The sequence below is a fragment of the Strix uralensis genome, chromosome 1, assembly GCF_047716275.1.
Source record: "Strix uralensis isolate ZFMK-TIS-50842 chromosome 1, bStrUra1, whole genome shotgun sequence".
NCBI lineage: Eukaryota > Metazoa > Chordata > Aves > Strigiformes > Strigidae > Strix > Strix uralensis.
The window spans coordinates 2,878,258-2,896,269 of NC_133972.1; the positions used below are offsets into that span (position 1 = coordinate 2,878,258).

General features: G+C 40.3%; 1 long non-coding RNA gene across 1 annotated transcript; it reads right to left on the bottom strand.

The window, feature by feature from the left end:
* Positions 1-5,702: 5,702 nt before the first annotated feature.
* LOC141952913 (uncharacterized) lies at positions 5,703-17,959 on the bottom strand. The gene is made up of 4 exons (XR_012631815.1): positions 17,837-17,959; positions 17,492-17,680; positions 14,233-14,260; positions 5,703-6,415 (listed from the first exon to the last, which is right to left on the bottom strand). It is a non-coding gene; the product is annotated as an uncharacterized LOC141952913 (long non-coding RNA).
* Positions 17,960-18,012: the final 53 nt, after the last annotated feature.

Consider the following 18,012-nt stretch of genomic DNA (forward strand, 5'->3'; position numbering starts at 1 on the left):
CAGTTTACACACACTATGTGCATATATTATAAAACTATTCACTGCAGTGTATATGTATATATGCAACACATGTGTTTATATACCTATACGTACACATTATATAGTTTATATTTATGCATGTGCGTGTCTGCTTGCTTCTCAATCTAGACACAGAACCTTTAATTAAGCAGAGAATTCAAGAAATCTGTAGTTTATATATATATATATATTTACATGATTCCAGGCATAGAACGAACGAAACAGGAAAAGGCAGTTGTGATAGAAGGTGGGACAATAAGGAAGAGAGACCAGTGCTTACAAATAGATGGGCCATTGAAGATGTTGACTCTAAGAAATTATCAGTTTTCCTCCTAATACACCCACTTTCTAATTAAATAAAAGTAGATCTTATTCTTTTTCCTCTAGGAATGGTGAACCATTCTCATTGCGATCTCGGACAGGATTTGACAGCTTACATCAGGAATGGGCGTGAAGTTGCCCAGATGTGTCTGCTGAAGGAACAATTTTCCTGGCGATGACAGAAGTCTGGCAAGATGCCTGATAAAAATCTGAGGGGGATTTTTTTTTCCCCTCTTTTAAAACAAAAAATGGGGAAAAGAGAAACCTGTATGCATCAACAACACATATATGAGAAATATCCCTTTTTTATTTTTCTTTTTTTTTTTTTTTCCAGATAGAAACACTGAGGTCTTCAGAAAAGACAGGAAATCTTAATACTGCCCTCCCCAGAGCCTCATCTATCAATCAGGTCTTTCCTTTGGCCCCAGAATATTCAAACTCTCTCCCTCTCTTCCTCAATTTGTTGTATCTTGTACAGGAACCCAAGGTCATGTTTAATATGTTTGGTTTTTTACACCGACAACATAAAGGTCAACATTTAAGTTAGGTTACGTAATCAGATCAGTCCCTTGTGGCTAACCACAGAGAAAAATAATTACCATTTAATTGTCCTCTTCTCCCGCCCCCCTCCTTCTGTCCCATTATTTCTCCCTTCCCTCTCCCTTGGAATTACTTCAGGGCTGATCTCAGGTTTATATGAAGTGGGCATCAATTTTTTTAAAACACTTAAGCAAGACTTCTGTCATAAAAGACTGAGGCATTTGGGAAGGAAGAAGATACTTTTCTTTTTTTTTAATGCTGTTGCAAGTCAAAAAAAAAAGATGCAGTGGGATTCTCAACAGGACTTAGACATACTGGCCTAGTTCATATTTTTATGCAACCAATATTCCTTGTGAGTATTGACTTTCCCTAGTAAAATCTGTGGGGCCCTAAGGGGCCAAAAAGTGACTGAGCTCCCTGGTGTTGTGAGAAAGTGATGGGTATAAATGTAATCTCAGAGTCTACCTTCATATTCTGTTAGAAACATTTCTGATTTTGGAAATTTCAAACTGAATTACTGCCTTGCATAGTTATAGGCTGGAAAGTGACAGGCTGAATATTAACCTGGAGAAGAAGGACCAGGGGTAACGATGTGTGCCAAGTAGAACACAACGTAGGAAAAAATCTGAGTGCCACCGCTTCAATCCCACTGTGAATAAGGCAAACCACGTAATAATGTAGCACATTAGAAAGTGCATGCCCAGTCTACCAAAAAAAGCACTTATTCTGTACTCAGTGCTGTCAAGGCTGTACCTGTAGTACTGCTCTCAGTTTTGTGTACAGAGTTCAGGATGGATTTGGAAGCGTGCATTACAAGGCTCCCAATATGTATATGTCCTGTGAAAAGACCTCAGTGAAGCAAGGCTTGCACTTTGGGAGAGACAAAGCTATTTCAGTCGCAGCTAGAAAAAAAATGATAAATCAAAACTCTTTTTAATCATGTTACATGACAACAGGCAATGGTTTTGGTTTGAGAAGTTTATTCTGGGCATTAAGAAGAAAATCATTTCAGTGTAGTGTAGCACTGGAGCAGGGCATCCAGAGAAGCTCTGACATACACGTCCTTGGACGTTTGCAAGCCATGACTAGGCAAAGCCATGGTTGACCTGATCTATGGTTGGCCGTAGTCCTGCCCCAGCTGGGAATTTGGACTCTGCTTGTCTCTTCCAAACAACTTTTCCATGATTCTTTGATTCTAATAGCATCATATTTCTCAGAAATCACCTTCCCCAAAAGCACACTTTTAACCTTCTTAAGGGCCTATTGAAATTTTAAATGTGGCAGAAGAAATAGGATGGCTTGTTTCTTTCTTTCTCTCAGCTTAGACCATGGCCTACCATGGTTTAACTTTCACTGTGTAACTGGAGATTTGGCTTTCATCACGCGCAGTTAGACAAAATCCCACCACCCATGCCTGACTACCAGAATGTGTTAGCAGGGAGAAGGCATATGAAGGGGTCTCAATGCCTCTGGGAGGCATTGAGTCAATGTCTCTGGGAGCTTCTGGCCACCTTCGACTACCTAGTTCTAAGGGTCAGCCATTCACTTATAGCTGAGTTAGCTGGGGAAATCTTTGTAATGAGTCCTGTGAGGGACTAGAGCATGTATGTACTCCTGGATCCGTAACAAAATATTTTAATTGCTGTGCCAGCCAAACCTCTGTATATAAGTATGTACTTTTATGCCTCTAAAGAATGATGGAGATCAGAAGATCTTAAGCAGCAATATTTCCTTTATTCAAACATAGAAAAAACCCACATGGAAGACCCTCAAAACAGTTGCATATCTTCAGATTTGCAGTTCCTTAAAACTAGCTTTGACAGCTGAGCATTTGCTCCTAAACTGAGCTCTTCGTAGTGAAAGAACATCTTGATTCAAAAAGGAATTTAAAAAAAATGAATGATCTGGATCCTGTGATCCCCAAGATTGCTGGTATTACTAAAGCCAGGGTTTCCTTTTAAACTTAGGTGCCTAGTGCCATTCGAATACTCTATAACATGCTTGTATGGGGTTGGTAGATCAGACACAAGGTTCTGTGGTCCTGTGCCCTTCTGCAGCTGGCATCCAAAATGGCACTAGATACTTATCTTTGAGCAACTGAACTTAACTTCTGGTACGTAGGTAGACATCCACATGTAAACTTCCCCTGAAATAGTTTATTGCAGTCCGCTGTCAAAAGAAAGACAGTGAAATACAGAGGATAATTATTCCCATCCTTATCTTCTTAAGCACTTTGACTAACTGGGAAGGAATTAGGAAGGAAACCACACAGCCCAGTGAATAGAAGAAGGGACTGGAAAGCTCATGAACTGGGATTTATGCTTCAATCTGCCCTGAGTGGTACAAACTAAGTCAATTCCATGAATTACCCAGATCTCATAATCTTTAACATCTAGAGAGTAGTAGGAATATTCCCTTATGTAATGGAATCAAGTATGTAAAGAGATGCAGGTCTGAGATTCATCACACTGCAGCTAATGTCATCTTCATGTGAATACTGCAAGCAGCTGTTCAGGCTGTATAATATTTGATCTTATTAATGTATATAAAGCATATAACAAAAGTTACTGCACGTTGTTAACTGCTTCTTAGATTAAATTTAAATGAGAAGATGCAAGAGCTCTTGAGGAGTAAAAGTGTCTGCAGCCAGGGTGTGCCTCCTTCAGCTGTGAGGCATATAACACTGGATTTCATCCATTATTCCCTACTACAGAACATGCTGCTTTATCGTAAGTGATGGGGAGAGAAACATTTGTTGACTACCTATAAACTGAACAAAAAGAGGTGCATTCAGCAGCCCATTAGTGTAATGCTGTAATAGGACTGGAGGATACAGAGAAGGATTAAGCATTCTGCGAGAGAAACATAAACCAATATGAAACACATAGAATAACAATGCAAAAAAAGAGGAAAAGAGAGAGAGAGAAAAAAAAAAAAAAGAAACTTCTTTTCAGACCATGCACAGAATAATTCAAAGCAAATGTGGAGCCATTCTTTTCAGCAAGACAACCACAGTAGGTCACACGAGTGCTTGTGCATTTTTTTTTGTTTGTTTGTTTCTTTTTAATATACAACATTAATCTAGTGGTCCTGGACAGTATTAGTCAGAAATATCTCTTGAATGGCTGTGCTTGCCAACTGGCTGGTTTGTATTTATTTTGTAATTATTCTGATTATTTGATATATGCATTCTGTGCTTTTTTCCCCCCTACTAGGAAAATAGAAGCATCAGATCCCCATACGTTTCTCATATTTGCGCTCAAATGCATTCATGGAAAATATGGTTTGCTGAATCGCTGTGGGCAGGACTCATACATACTTTTCTAATGCTGGATGTTTGGAGAAAGGTTTTAAGTATACACTCAAGCCTCCACATTTTTTGGTTTTTTGTGAATAAACCATACCCTGGCTACAGAGATACCTGACTGTCCCTAAGCAGGCCAGCTTAGCTTTGGCAAGGCCTTTTAGCGCAGAATGTAGCTTTACATGCTCTGTAACCCGCTTCAAGTTGGCATTTTACCACAGAAAGAAATGATTCGGTCTCCCCCCACCAACGGTGCTCCTGTTCCCTATTGCCAGCCCAAACATTTATGTATCTGTGAGGTGGAATGAGAGAAGAGGCTGAAACTAATCCCCTCAAAAAAATAGTGTTGACCTAGATTGGCTCCCTGATCTGGCCCAGGGTACTGCCACACAAGTATTTGTGCTGGATTTGGCTCACAAATTTAAAAGACACAGGAAACTATGAACAAGACTGCTCTGGGCATACACTGCCTTCCATGATGCTTTTCCTGAACTGACAGACTCTTCCAGGACCATAAGAACGTCAGTGCCAGGACACCCGATCTGACTGTGGACCACTTCATTTATGTCCAGATTGCTTGGGTGTTATCCACGATATCCAAACCCAGCATTACCTCTGATATTGCAGCTGGCTGCAGCTTCATCGCAGCTTTAGTGCAAGACCTGTACCCAGAGCATTGCAAATTTGTGTTCCCCCCAGCTAGGGTCAAAGACAACCACTCTCAAAAGGGAGAATTTTTACTTATGTTCTCCTTGTTCTCTTGCTTTTTCAATTTTTTTTTTTTTTTTTGTAGTAACAGTACTGACACTGAAACTCCTGCTTTTCTTAGTCTTTCTTGTCTGTGTATGGGGAAGGAGGAGAGTGAAAACGGTGCACAGTCCGCTCTCACTCTTCTTTGCTCTTTGACTATCATTTTATATATGGCTGCAAGGTCCTTATGGTAAACCCAGACCTGTTTTGGGTATTCTGCTAGGGACCTCAATCTGTTTAGATCTGCATCTCTTCCTCTGGCATTTCTTCCTCTGGCATCTCTTCCTCTGTTTAATTTTCTGTCTCTTAGCCATCTTCAAGGTTTACAGCATCAAACTGCATAGGTTGATCTTAGGATATTCAAGGAGTACATATTATCTAGTGAGAAGGAAGACCATAATGAGAATACTGGAGGCAAACCGATCAGTTCATGACATGCAGTGTCAATTCAAGCTCTGAGGTATTTCATGATATTTAAGGTCCCTTCCAACCCAAACCAGTCTATGATTCTATGACTTCGATTTGCTTATGCTCAAGGCTAGCAAAGGGTCTTTGTTCTTACTGGGACAACACAGAAATTGGTTTAAAATGCACAAGTAGAAGCCTACTATCTCCTTGCTAGCCAGTGGTGCAGGGAAAGAGAATGCATTCTGTCTCATGCTATATCAAATCTAGCCCACAGTCAAGAACATAAGGAATTTAATTATTTCACTTTGAATTCAATTGCTTCAGAAGATACAATACAGAAAGCTTACAAAGCATGGTAACATCATAAAAAGTCTGGAATATAAATAGATACCAGTTAACAGGCATAAAGAAAGAAAAGACTGAAGCAGAAAGAGAAAGAAGACAAACCAAATGAATCCAAACATAGCTCAGATTCTTTCTATTTTGTCTTTTTTCCTCCCCACAGATCTGTTTGTTGCCTCCCCAGGTATTTCCAGTGGCATGCAGCCTACTGGGCTTTCGGGGATTCGCTTCAAAGCAAATAGAGTACTACATAGGGGAAAAAAAAAAAAAAAAAAAAAAGACTGTCAGATATGGTGCCCCCAGCTAGAGCTCAAATCCACAGAATCAGATCAGAGGTTTTTCCAGCTGAAAACTCCCATTCTTGCCCTTCCTGAATCCTTCTTACATTTCTCATACCCCGTGTTTCAATATCTTGCAGGTTATTTCAGTACCTCCCATGTTACCTCACAGCTCAGGGCAGAGCTATACAGCACCATTCCTTCACCTGCTGTCCTTCTCGTCCTCGCTCCACTTCAGACCATTGCAGTTTCCTTTGAATTGTTGTGTTGAAATCAACAAAAATAGAGTGCTTTGATTCTCTCCCAGTCATGACTATGCTGTTTCCAAAATGAAAGGAACAACAAGAAAAGGGGATGAAACCAGGAGACAAGAGGAGTTTTAATTCTTTTGGATTTCTGTTGGTTTTTTTCTTCTTTTGGAAAGGAGACTTGAGTGGAAAAGAGAGGAAGAAACCTATAGAAAAGACAGTGACAATAAACATCTACGTGTCCATAGTAGACCATCCATAACCAAGCTTTCCTGGAGCATACAGAAACGCATGCACACAATCTCACTGCCTTCTCTAGCAAAAACCCAGCGAGAATATGAATCCATGCATTTTAGCTCTTGCTCAGGCAGAAAGAGGGAAGTTTATTTATGTTTTGTCACATAAAATTTTATCTGTCCCTTGCACATATTTTCTGCCTGGCAAAACGTCCTAGGATTTTTAACCTCTTTGAAGGAGGTAGGTCCCAAGCCAGGATACAACCACAAGACAAATAACGATTCTTTCTAAGAAGGATCCTTAGAGAGAGGTTAACAAAACACGCTGGGCACCAGAAAGAGTGGGCAGTTTTAAAAATAAGAAAAACATACAGCAAGGGTATGAAAAGTTTTAGCTAAGAGATCCATAAAAAAAGAGGGGGGGGGGTGGAAATCATACATGCATCTATACTTATGCATGCATGTGTATGTGCAAGAAATAAGAAGATGGCACTGATACAACTTCTCCAGCTGTCAGGAAAGGTCACTGACAGAACCAAGACTAGAAGCTCGGTCCCTTCATTTCCTAGCTAGCAGTCAATGCGTTAGAAAACTGCGGCTAACATGATTTTTGCATAATTATTGCAAGAATGGGTAAATATGAAGCAAACTTGAAGAGAGAAATTCAATTTTTTAATATTTTTTTTCCTATATATTTGCCATTTTATTGAGATATTCAGCCAGAATTCTGGCTTCAACAGACTTAGAGAACTGATGTTTAAAAAGCATCCCTGTTGGTTTTTCCCACCATTTATAATTATAAACTCCATACAAACCCACAGATGTCAAAATTATTTAAGTGAGAACAGCTTATATTTTCTGTTTGACATTTTCCTTATTTTTATTACTAATGTCTCCTTCTTCTTGACTTGTACATATAGATATAATGATTATATTAGTTTGATGTACATTCTTGATGACTATTTTCAAGATCAGTCTTCTACTCTTCTCTGCATTGCAGGCAACTTTCTAATTGCTCATGAAGAATAAAAAAAGAAGTATTTTCAAATTTTGCCAAAGCACATATTTTAAAGGATTTTTTAAACTGTCTTTATCTGACTACAAAACATTATTTTTTAGTTGCTGGTCAATTCACAACCTCGGAAAGTTCAGGTGGACTTTCCACCATGGTGTGAACAGGTATGGGGTAGGCATGGTGTGAGCAGGGATGGGGATACCATGTCACCTTTTATATCCTTGTTGGGGACCAATTCTGTGCCTCAGGGACCATTTGAACTCTCAGCAGGCCATTAGCAATCTTGCATCTATGGGAAATAGCCTCCATTCTTTCAGTCTTCATTTGCTATTCATAGAGTTAGAAAAGGTTAAATAAAGCATCTTTTTTCTTGGTCAGAAATAAACTGGCTGGTAATCTGTGATTTTATTTTTCCCCCAAGCAGGTTTTTTTTTTGCTTTAATTAAGCCAGGAAAATATACGTGTGTATATATATAGTCATGTAGTAATGCACTCAAAGAGAACTTGGAGGAATCTGCTGATAACAGAAAATAGTCAAAAACTTTTACTACAACTGCTGGAAATGTAAATCATTCAAATCAAAATGATCCAAAAGGAACAGTGGTTTCTACTCTTCTTTCTCATCCAGTCAGGAAAATTGAATAAAAAGATGTTGAAAAATAAGAAAACATCACTTGACAGGTGCAGCCATTGTGAACATTCATGTGAGCGTCTTTCTCACTCTAGGTACCCCTCTCACGTGAATGTCTATAAAATTAAACTTCTAAACTCCTTTTCGAGTCAGCTCCTGAGGCGGATTCAGACACTCATCTAATTTGCCATCATTTTCTACTACACCAACTAGATGGATGAACCTGAGCCTTTATCGCAAGAAACTAGGGAGAGGAGTTACCTAATTAAATGCTTGCAGCTTAGTACTATTAATTATTCTGTCACTGCTTGCCCACCTAGGTTTCAAAATTCTCAGCAGCATTTTTTGAAATGTTTGAAATTTTTAAAACTTTCTTGGTTTTCTTTTTTATTATTACTATGTTTTTAAGTTTTATTTTGATTCAAATAGATTTACTGTAAAGGGGAGGGGGGGCTATAAAAGGACACCCCCTCTATGCTTTATCCTAAGCTATCTTGGAGATGCAAACTTTGCAACCACTTTTCAATCCCCTCTATTATTTCTGCTGCATTCAGTTTTTAATTGACTAAAGTGTGTGACTAAAACGGTTGCAAAATTATTTTTTGTGTAACAAACAGAGTTAGGTTTAAAGAAAATCCCATTCCCTGTCTGGGTGAATATCCTAGGTCTTTATTTCTTGCTTTGTAGCTCAGGGCATAGCTTCTCTTGTCCACCAAGCAGAGTGGACCTTTGGTAGTATTGAGCTAACAGAAGCAGCCATGGGTACCTAATCCCTCAACCTGAGAGTCTACAGCATTCTCTTGTGGCTTGCAAGTAGTGCCTGCCTCATACACTTCCTAGAGTGAATTTTCCCAATTAAGTGTGGTCAGTCTGCTCACAGACATAAGCATCCTGCTTTGCCTGAAGCATTCCGTGCAAAAAAATGGCCATTGATTTGGCAAGCTCCTTCTCCAACCTCTGAAAGAGTTTATCATGGCAAGGCAATGTGCTGTGCTGAGGGTGTTTCTATTTAAAACAGTCCTGAGCTAAAAGAAGTCGAGGGAAACCAGAAGGAGAAGGGCGGGGGGGGGGGGGGGTGGCGAGAGAAGGAAAAAAAAAAAAAGAAAAGGAAGGAGGGCTGGTGAGTAGATGTTGTAGCCTGTTTCCATGACACATGAAGTGTGTGGCATGTGATATAAATACCATGACCTGGTACCACACTGACAATTGCACTTCTGCAGCAGTGGAAATGGTAGCTCAAATCAACATTGTAAGTGGAGATTAGGGGACTGTGACAATTTCCCTTGGCTAACTCCTTACCCTGAACTTTTCAGCAGACCTGCTGGGTTTTAAATACACATTACGGTTCCCATGACCTGCAGATAACCCAAAAGGAGGTGTCAGCATGTCAGGGCATGCACACATTTGATTTTCTAAGCAAGTACACCCAATTAGCTCTGTGGGGCAGCTCAGGGAACCACTCTGCCCTCCTGACTCCTTGTGCTCCCTAAAACAGAGGAAGGGCACTGAAAAGTGAATCGAGGCTTATGGGCTCTTCTTGGAGACTGAGAGGGGTTATATCAAAACCATGAAAATACACATGAATTACCCATGACAGAAGAGAGGTGCATATTGCTTATGGTTTCCCTTGACATGTAACAGATCAGAAAGCCCTTAAATTCTCCCAGATGAACAGTCTAAACAGTGATGCTTTTCCTTGAGAGTTGTGAGCTGAGGACCTGCTCTGAAGATGGGCTGAAAACTGCTTCTGTTTTATCCACATGTTGACAAGCTGATGGTCTTTCAGGATTGAAGTATCTGCACATGCTGCTGGTATTTCACTCTTCTGTGGACCACAGTCCACAGCAACTGCAATGCTGTGCCCTAGCTAACCTCAGGACGCATTTCATTTCAGATTAGACCTTTGATTTAAAGTCCAAAAGAGAGTAAAAGCTTGTGTGTTACAAATTTTTCTTCTGAGTGGGGATGGTGACAGAGCTATAGATGTGGAAAGTGGGTCTATTGTTTGTGACATTCGTGAACTTTCATGTTTCTACTGGGGATGTGGTTTCCATTTTGTAAACGGAACCAATAGCCTAAAAAGAAATCAGAACTGGATTTCCTAATTTTTGACAGAAATCTAGACTTCTTTATCTCTAGATCAAACTCCTTCAATAGCTTTATGAAATGAAGTCCTCTTCGGCTGAATTGGAGAGCCTGGGTTCCCTTTATGTTGAATTAAAATAAATGGGAGCACTTTTGAGGAACTGGTTTCATCTGACTAATTTTAATTTACTTTAGGATAAGACAAATTATGCTGTAGACTCAGTTAACTACAGCAGGTATAGCTGCACTGACTACAGGAAGGAGTATGGTTGACTGGTCCAGGTGGAGACATCTACAATGAATCCTATTTGCCTTGATACATAAAGGATTTAGACACATGGTGTGAGACATTCTTCACAGATAATTTAAGAAATGGTTCTCAGATCCCTATTCAGGCATGTGTGTGTGTCTGCTCTCTGTTTGTCTGAGCTCATGTTATAATCAATGGGTTCCCTTTTGGGCAGGGTAAGATATTCCACCTGGTCTCCAGCTGCTGCTTCAGAAGGGACATTCCCTTTCTGTAGCTCCTGTGTCATATCGTGTTGTGTAACTGTATAAATGTCTCAGAAATCACAAAAGAACTCACTCACCCAAGTGTAGGTATCAGCTTTAGGGTGAGACAAATCCTCTGATCATACTGAGTAGTGTCAGGATTCATTTGCACAAAACCAGGCACCAGGTGCCATTGGAGGTACTGTAGGGATATTCCAGACTGACACACTTGATGTGGGATCTGGGGGACACTTATACTTTGTCATCTCAAATGGCACCACCTGTGTTCATCTGCTGGACTGCTACCTACAAACTCTGAGTCTAGACATCCAATGCAGAAGCAGAAACCTCCTACACCTGGACATCTAAACTAAGCTGTCTAAATGAGTAGTCTGAATCCAGGCATGCACCATTAGGCAAGAGGAGTTCCATGACAATTCATGTCCGGAAAAATAATCTAGTAGCCTTTGAGTTATCCTAGTGTATTGAAGATATCTGCAAAGAAATGACAGATATAACACAAGGCCAAGCAAGCAGTGCAGCTCTGGAAGGCCAGGTGTAACATAGATGAGATACCTAGGCTGTCTCAAAAGCTAATAGCTAACCACCAGACCCAACTCACAGGCACCTAAAATTTGTTAGTTCTGGTATTTCTGTCTGTGTTGGCTTTTTTCTGATGAGCATTATGAAAAAGGCATTAAATTTCAAGGAGTTTCCACAGGAATGGCATAAAGCATGGAGGGAGCTTATAGGTAAAAAGATTCATGAAAACTAATCTTTTCAAGGTGCAGCTGGACCTAACCTCCATTGACTGCAGTGAAAAAGGAAGGGCTGTGTATATCTCAAGACTAACACCTAAAAGGAAGGAATTTTGCTTGCACCTCCCCAGTGTCTTGCCTGGAGCTGGGATTGGCCATGCTCAAGCAATGTGCTTAATGCTTTGGCATAAAATCTCCTCCACCTGCATTTGCTTTAAACTCTGTTTCATTCTGCCTTATTACTAGCTTAATAAAAATAATATTAATGTCTTCGTTTCATTCTGCAGGGTTTGGGATTATTAGACTGGCAGCCAACCAAGGACTTTGCTGTAAATTACAATGTGAAGGTTATGTGCAAATGATATCTTGCTCCTTGAGTTACAAATAAAAGGAGATTTCATAGGCATACAAGGGAAAAAACTGCGCTTTTTAAATAAAGTGCTACCTTTTGGTGAACCAGAACTGCCCAGAAGAACAAAGCTTTTTTGATTATTGTTTTGGTTTTTCCTCTGGTTAGGAGTTGTAAAATATTCTGCTTTCACAACATACATGCCAGTGTGAGTCCAGTGGTTGTGGTGACTCTAGTGGGGTTTTTTTTTGTACAGGCTCCCATATTTACTGTTTTATTTCCTGAACTTCCAGATACAGGAGTCATGTGATTGTATGAGCCTCTCAGACTGCTATTTTTTTCAAAGATTGTCTTTCTTCCTTGCAGGAGTAAGAAATCCTTGAAAATGTGATTTCCTAAAGGCTTTAAAATCAAAAGTCAAATAAAAGAGATGTTATTGTTACTAGTGATTTTATGATTTTTCTATTGATCTTCAGTTTTTCAAGCATCTGAGTCATTTTTGAAAGCAGAGGACGCAAACCAAGGTCAATGTTGTGCCCAGATGCTGCACCAACCACACCATCTTCCTGAGTTCTGCCAAGCAAATGCTTTTGGATTACTCCCCCATTTCTCAAAAAATCTCCCCTACCAACTGGTCATATCAAACCATTCTGCATGTTTTGGCTGTCAATGTTTTGGCTGGTGAGGTTTCTGATCTCCGAATTTCACGCTTTCATTTCCTGCACTAATGATCCTGTCTTGAACAACTGGATTTTTAGTCTAATAATAACCGGGTTAGTGGCAGTCAAATTATCTAGAAAAATTGTTCCATTTCCATTGACTCTTGCACTCAGTTTAAGAACACGGGGCTCAGCCTTTAGTGCTATGATCAGTGAAGTCTCTCCATACATAATGTGAGTGCATTACAGGTCTATGCACTGACATATCAAGCAGTTGAGTTATTTATTCTCCTCTAAAAGCATAAGATCAAGCTGCAATACTCTTAGCTTTTAGCTTTGGAAATCACTGGGTCTGTCAAAAAGGTTGCTTTGCATTAGCATCTTGCCATTTTAGATCACTTGCTGAAAAGTATTGAGCCTTGATTCTTCAGAAAGGCTCAAGTTCTGCCCGTGGTTTGTTTAAATTACTGGGGACTTCTGTTACTGATTTCAATGAGGGCAAAACTGGGGCACTGAAACCTAAATCTATTAATCTCCCTGCATTCACCTCCTCAAGAAAGTTATAGCAGTAGACTAAAGAGGCTATAAAAGCTTTTGGAAGAACCTCAAGCATAAATCCATTGAAGTGTCAAAGCTGCAATACACCAAATGAGAAACAGAGCAGCCCCATCATTTGCAGAAGGTAGTTGTCTGAAGAAGCCTTCTGAAGTGGTTTTCTTCCTCTACAGAGTTGATTAGTGCCTTTTCTAACTTCTGTTTGCAATGGACATAATGTGTGTTCCTTAGCTGCCACTCTTCATTACCAATTTGGGGTTAAGGAAAATGAAAAAAAAAAAAAAAAAAAGCAAAAGCAAGGTCCTTTGATTCAATTTCCTTTTGTTAAGACTTCCTTAAATATTATCATTAGTTGTTGTTTATTTTACTAGGATTGGAATGGGCAATTGTGGTCACACATCCGACTGCTGGCATAACTTAGACCAGAGAATCCCCAAATGTGATTACTGGATCCTGCTCAAATGCCTACAATCCAGACTGAAGCAAATCTTTTATAGTTTTTGACTCTGTTGATCCTCCTAGAAAGCTGTGATCTTCGTTGATTACAGCTTCAATTGTGCTATCACTTATGATCACTGGAAATACATCTGCAAACAAACCAGTTTGAAATCTTTGCAGTGTTTTCTACTCAGGATTGAATTTTCTCTTCTACTTCCCAAAATCACCCAAGTCCTCACCTGAGTAAGCCCTCTATTTACAGCACAATAGCTGGGACTGAGAGAATATGGTACAACTGAGACTGTCCTAGAAATACCCACAGAGCAGGGACTAGATGGACATGCTTGAGCTACCCTAATTTGCCTAAAGTGAAGTCATCCTGACTGTATGGCATTTCCCACATCAGCTGTCTGGAATAAAGGATAACTACTCCATTTTCTTGCTAACACTTTCTTGTGAGACTTAAGTGCACCAAAGTCTTATTCTGGAGATAATAATGTGGAGTTTCCCTAAATGGAGTTAGGAAAGGCATTTCCCAACTGTGGGCAATCTTATCCAGTCGAAAATTGTGTTTAAGTGTTGTTTAGTATCTATCATTCACTGAAAGTTTCGTACAGATAACAAAAATAATGAAAAAAAAATAAAAAAAGCTACAAATTCTAAAATTCTGTACTTTATCTAACTAGCTAACAGTCATTCATTACATACCTCCTTAACCCACTGGCAGTTTATTAAAATTTTCTATAAAATAAGATATAGAAATAAGTCCTTCAGTCTGTTCGTGCAAATTAATGTTCATACTTACCCGGGTTGTTCTTGGTCTCTCTATGCATCTGAAAGAAATAAAGGCACATGTAAATTAGCATATAGAAATGAGCATATTTTTACAAATTTATATACTATAGAATAATAATAAGCATTTAAATTTATATACTATAGAATAATAATAAGCATTTAACCTCCATTCTCCTTGGTCCCAATTCCACCCACAGTTTTCTCCATTTCTGTTGAATTGTGTTGGAGAGTTTAAAAAAGTTCAGTGAACTCAGTGTGATACTGGGAAAGATGTTTCTCCTGGTTTTGGAAGCAGGGGCCCTGAGTCTCAAGATACGGAGCATTGCAGGTGAAGTTCAGTGTACGGAGACTGAACTACAGCCTCTGGAGCCATCTCACAAAGAAAGATAGTTAAAAGCAATGGGAGGGATTTATCTACAAAGTCACAGACCCAAATGCAAGCTTCTAACAGAGGAGTATGTGCATGAACTTGACGCTTGAGTTCCCACTTTAATCTACAGGGATTTAGGCTAAGATGCAGCTGCTGTGTTAGGCACTGTTGAATACATCTTGGCTGGTGAAGTATCTCAGATAATAGAGTCTTCTGTGTTGGAGACCACCTTGGCAGGATGTCTAGTCTAAAATCCTGCTCAGAGCAGGGTCAACACCAAACTCAAAGCCAGTTTTTCAGGGCTTTGTCCAATCAGATCTTCAAAACCGCTGAGGATTGTCATTTCAACACTCCTATAGTCAACTTATTTCGGTGCTTAATTATTCTTATACTGTGGGGGTTTTTTTCCCCTTATAGTGATACATAACCTTCATTGCTTCAATTTATAACTGTTCTCCCAATTTATTCTGCTGTGTGCCTCAGTAAGGAGCCCGGCATCATCTTCTTAGCAACCTCCCCTTAGGAATAGGAACGCAAGAAGTTTTGTAGCTGTGTGAATGTGCCGAACATTTTCTTGATCCAAAGATATCATCTTCCCATTTTCACCTCCATGGATGATGAGACCGTTCCACCCACAGGTCCATAAAGACAGTCTGTTATCTGATGGTCAACTCAGGAAGGGTTTAGGAGGACATTTGTGTTGGCAGATTCAGGACATTGACTGGACAGAGTCACTCTGGGTTGACTGTCCTCCAGATTACATGTGATGGCACTCCTGAGGTCTGGTTTCTGTACATATACATAAATAGTCTAGCACAGCAGCATGGGTGATCTTCAGACTTCCTAGAGGGCCCTGCAGGGGTTAGTCTGTGTGGTGGATCAAGGAATGTGACCTTAAGAAGGCCCTTGGGAGTGCTGTACAGGCAGTCTTATATATTGTAGATGCAGTCCCTGAGCCCGAGATATATCTGGGCTGTGAGCCAGCACACAGGTCAAGAGGCTTGGTGTGCTTAAAGCCACTCAGATGCTTACATTTCAGCTAGGAGTGAAGACATAGTCAATCTGCCATTTTTGCTGAAACATTTCCTTGTCTTTACCTCATAAATCTAGCCAGCAGACCTTGGCTCTCTGGACCTCTGCCTATTTGTAATAGTGAACCCTGAAAGCATTCAACTTACAGCACCAAGTAGCTGTCTGAAGTAATGGTCAGCCATGGGGATGGAAAGAGAATCGGCTATGAAAATGACTGTGTTTAATGTATCTGTTTAATTCTACAGGTTTTCTTTGTATCTCACAGAGGGAAGATGCCAAGGAATAGCACTGGTTCATTGAGACACCAGTTTTTCCAGCTGAAAACTAGTCAGCCTGAAGAACTGATGCCACGCATGAAGGCAGGTCTGTCAACACACACCGCAGATGGTTGGGCTTCACAGAGGGTGGTGGTGGGAGTGAGCAGGGGAACAGGGGCCTCAGGTGCAATCAAGGGAGGAAGCAAAGAGTAAATAAATATCTGGGCATGCACTACAGCAGCCAGCGTCAGTGGTCAAGGACACAGGAGAAATAGTTGTGGGAGATGGGCAAGAAAGCAATGGCCTCACAACCATGGAGGAAGGATGGTGTTAGAGCCAGATGGGGAAGAGCTTGTGGTTTATCACTTTGGGTCTTGTGATGACAGGGATCTAAATAGTAAAATTTATTATTCTCTTCAGTTAAAAGAGTGCAAAAATAGCAATGATACAGCATGAAATCAGCATCTTGGGTGACCAGGCAGCTCCAAGCATCAGCTCAACTGTGGCAATTTACCACAATTGGGAACCTGGACAGCTGAACCTTACTGTAGGCTGAGTTGCATTGCCAGAAAAACTGCCCTATTCTCTCTAATGAAGCTGTACATATTTCCTCAGATGATCATCTACTGTCTTCATTGTAACAGAGTTGTAAAGATGTTTACCCACAATGAGAAGCTGGGTTTGCTCTGACCAATCTGGTATACACAGCAGAAGTGACTCCGACTCCTTTAGTCCACCTGTCTTGATTTACACTTTCTATGGGTCCTGCCCATTTTTTCACAGGGTGTGGAAACTTCTGCACTTTGAGGTGTTCAATGATATTTTATCTTCGATGAAAGGACATATAAGCCAGCAGCCAATCCATCCAAGTTAGAAGAGGCCTCAGCAGCAGAAAATAGCCACTGTATCCCCTACCAGCAACACCTCAGCCCAAAGCAAGGGGTGAGGCAGCCATATATTTGGAACGTTTCTTACTAAGAGAACCCATGATCAACAATCTAGGAGGCCCACAAATGCAGCAAGGACAGCAATGATTGCGTTTCCCCTCCCAAGACTCTCAAAAGCTTATCTCTGTCACATATTCATTGTATGTCTTTAAATTACATGAAGCCCAGAACCTTTCAAATATTTAATGTGATAACAAAGGTAGATGTCTAATTATCTTGGCAGACGTGGGCTTTGATATGAAACACTGTTCCCTAACTGCAAATCAGACACTGTGTTAACCCCCTAGCCCTGTTTTCTGGAGGTCAGTGAGCACTTCTGAAACAGGTTGTGGGTTTTTTTTCTTCCTGAGAATGCCTGCAATGTAAGATTCATCGGTTTCTTGAGGGTAAAAGCTGTAGAAAACAATACCCTTTTTCTCAGGAACCCATACATCACTCCTGCCTTCATGTTTCATAATCCTAGGACTGTAAAGAGCAGAAAAGCACAAGTGTGGGTTTGGTTGGTTGGTTGGCTTTTTTCCTTTGATTTTGCTTTTATTTTCTCTGTTAGGAATGATACTTCTGTTGCTAAGGGCTTAAGCTCACAGTCATGTTGTATGTTCCCCTGCAGCCCCATGGCATCACTCACACCTCATGCAGAGCAGGGAGGGGGTATTGACTCACTGTAGGTATCAGCGAGGTCATCAGCTGCTACAGTGAGGGAAATGCAGAGGCTTGAAGTCAGCTCTTGGCAGGTGGAGTAAGGTGGGTCTGAGCTGTAGCCATCAACGTCCAGCCCATGGATCTCTCTGAGCACTCCAGTTCCAGGGAGGAACGGCAATCTCAGGCAGTTTTTCATGTTAGTATAGCTTTCTTTAAAGAAAACCAAAAGTATTAATGTCCATTTATCTCTGGCTAAGTTTGGGATTGCTTTATATATAAATATACACATACATACACATTTTATCTTATGATGATTACATTTCTAATTACAGCATACAGATCTTTCTTGGATTTTTTTGGCAATACCTGCAAAACAACAGGCTCGTAAAAATGGGTGGGTCTGTTTTTTATGTTGTGTGCCTGTGTGTTTTGTTTTCCAAATCAAGCTGGAAGCCTTGTAGCCTGGGCCTTGCCCAGGAGAGCTTCTGAGAAAAGGCAGGAAGATAAGAGCTCTTGTGAAGGGAAGCAGCACCACTGATATA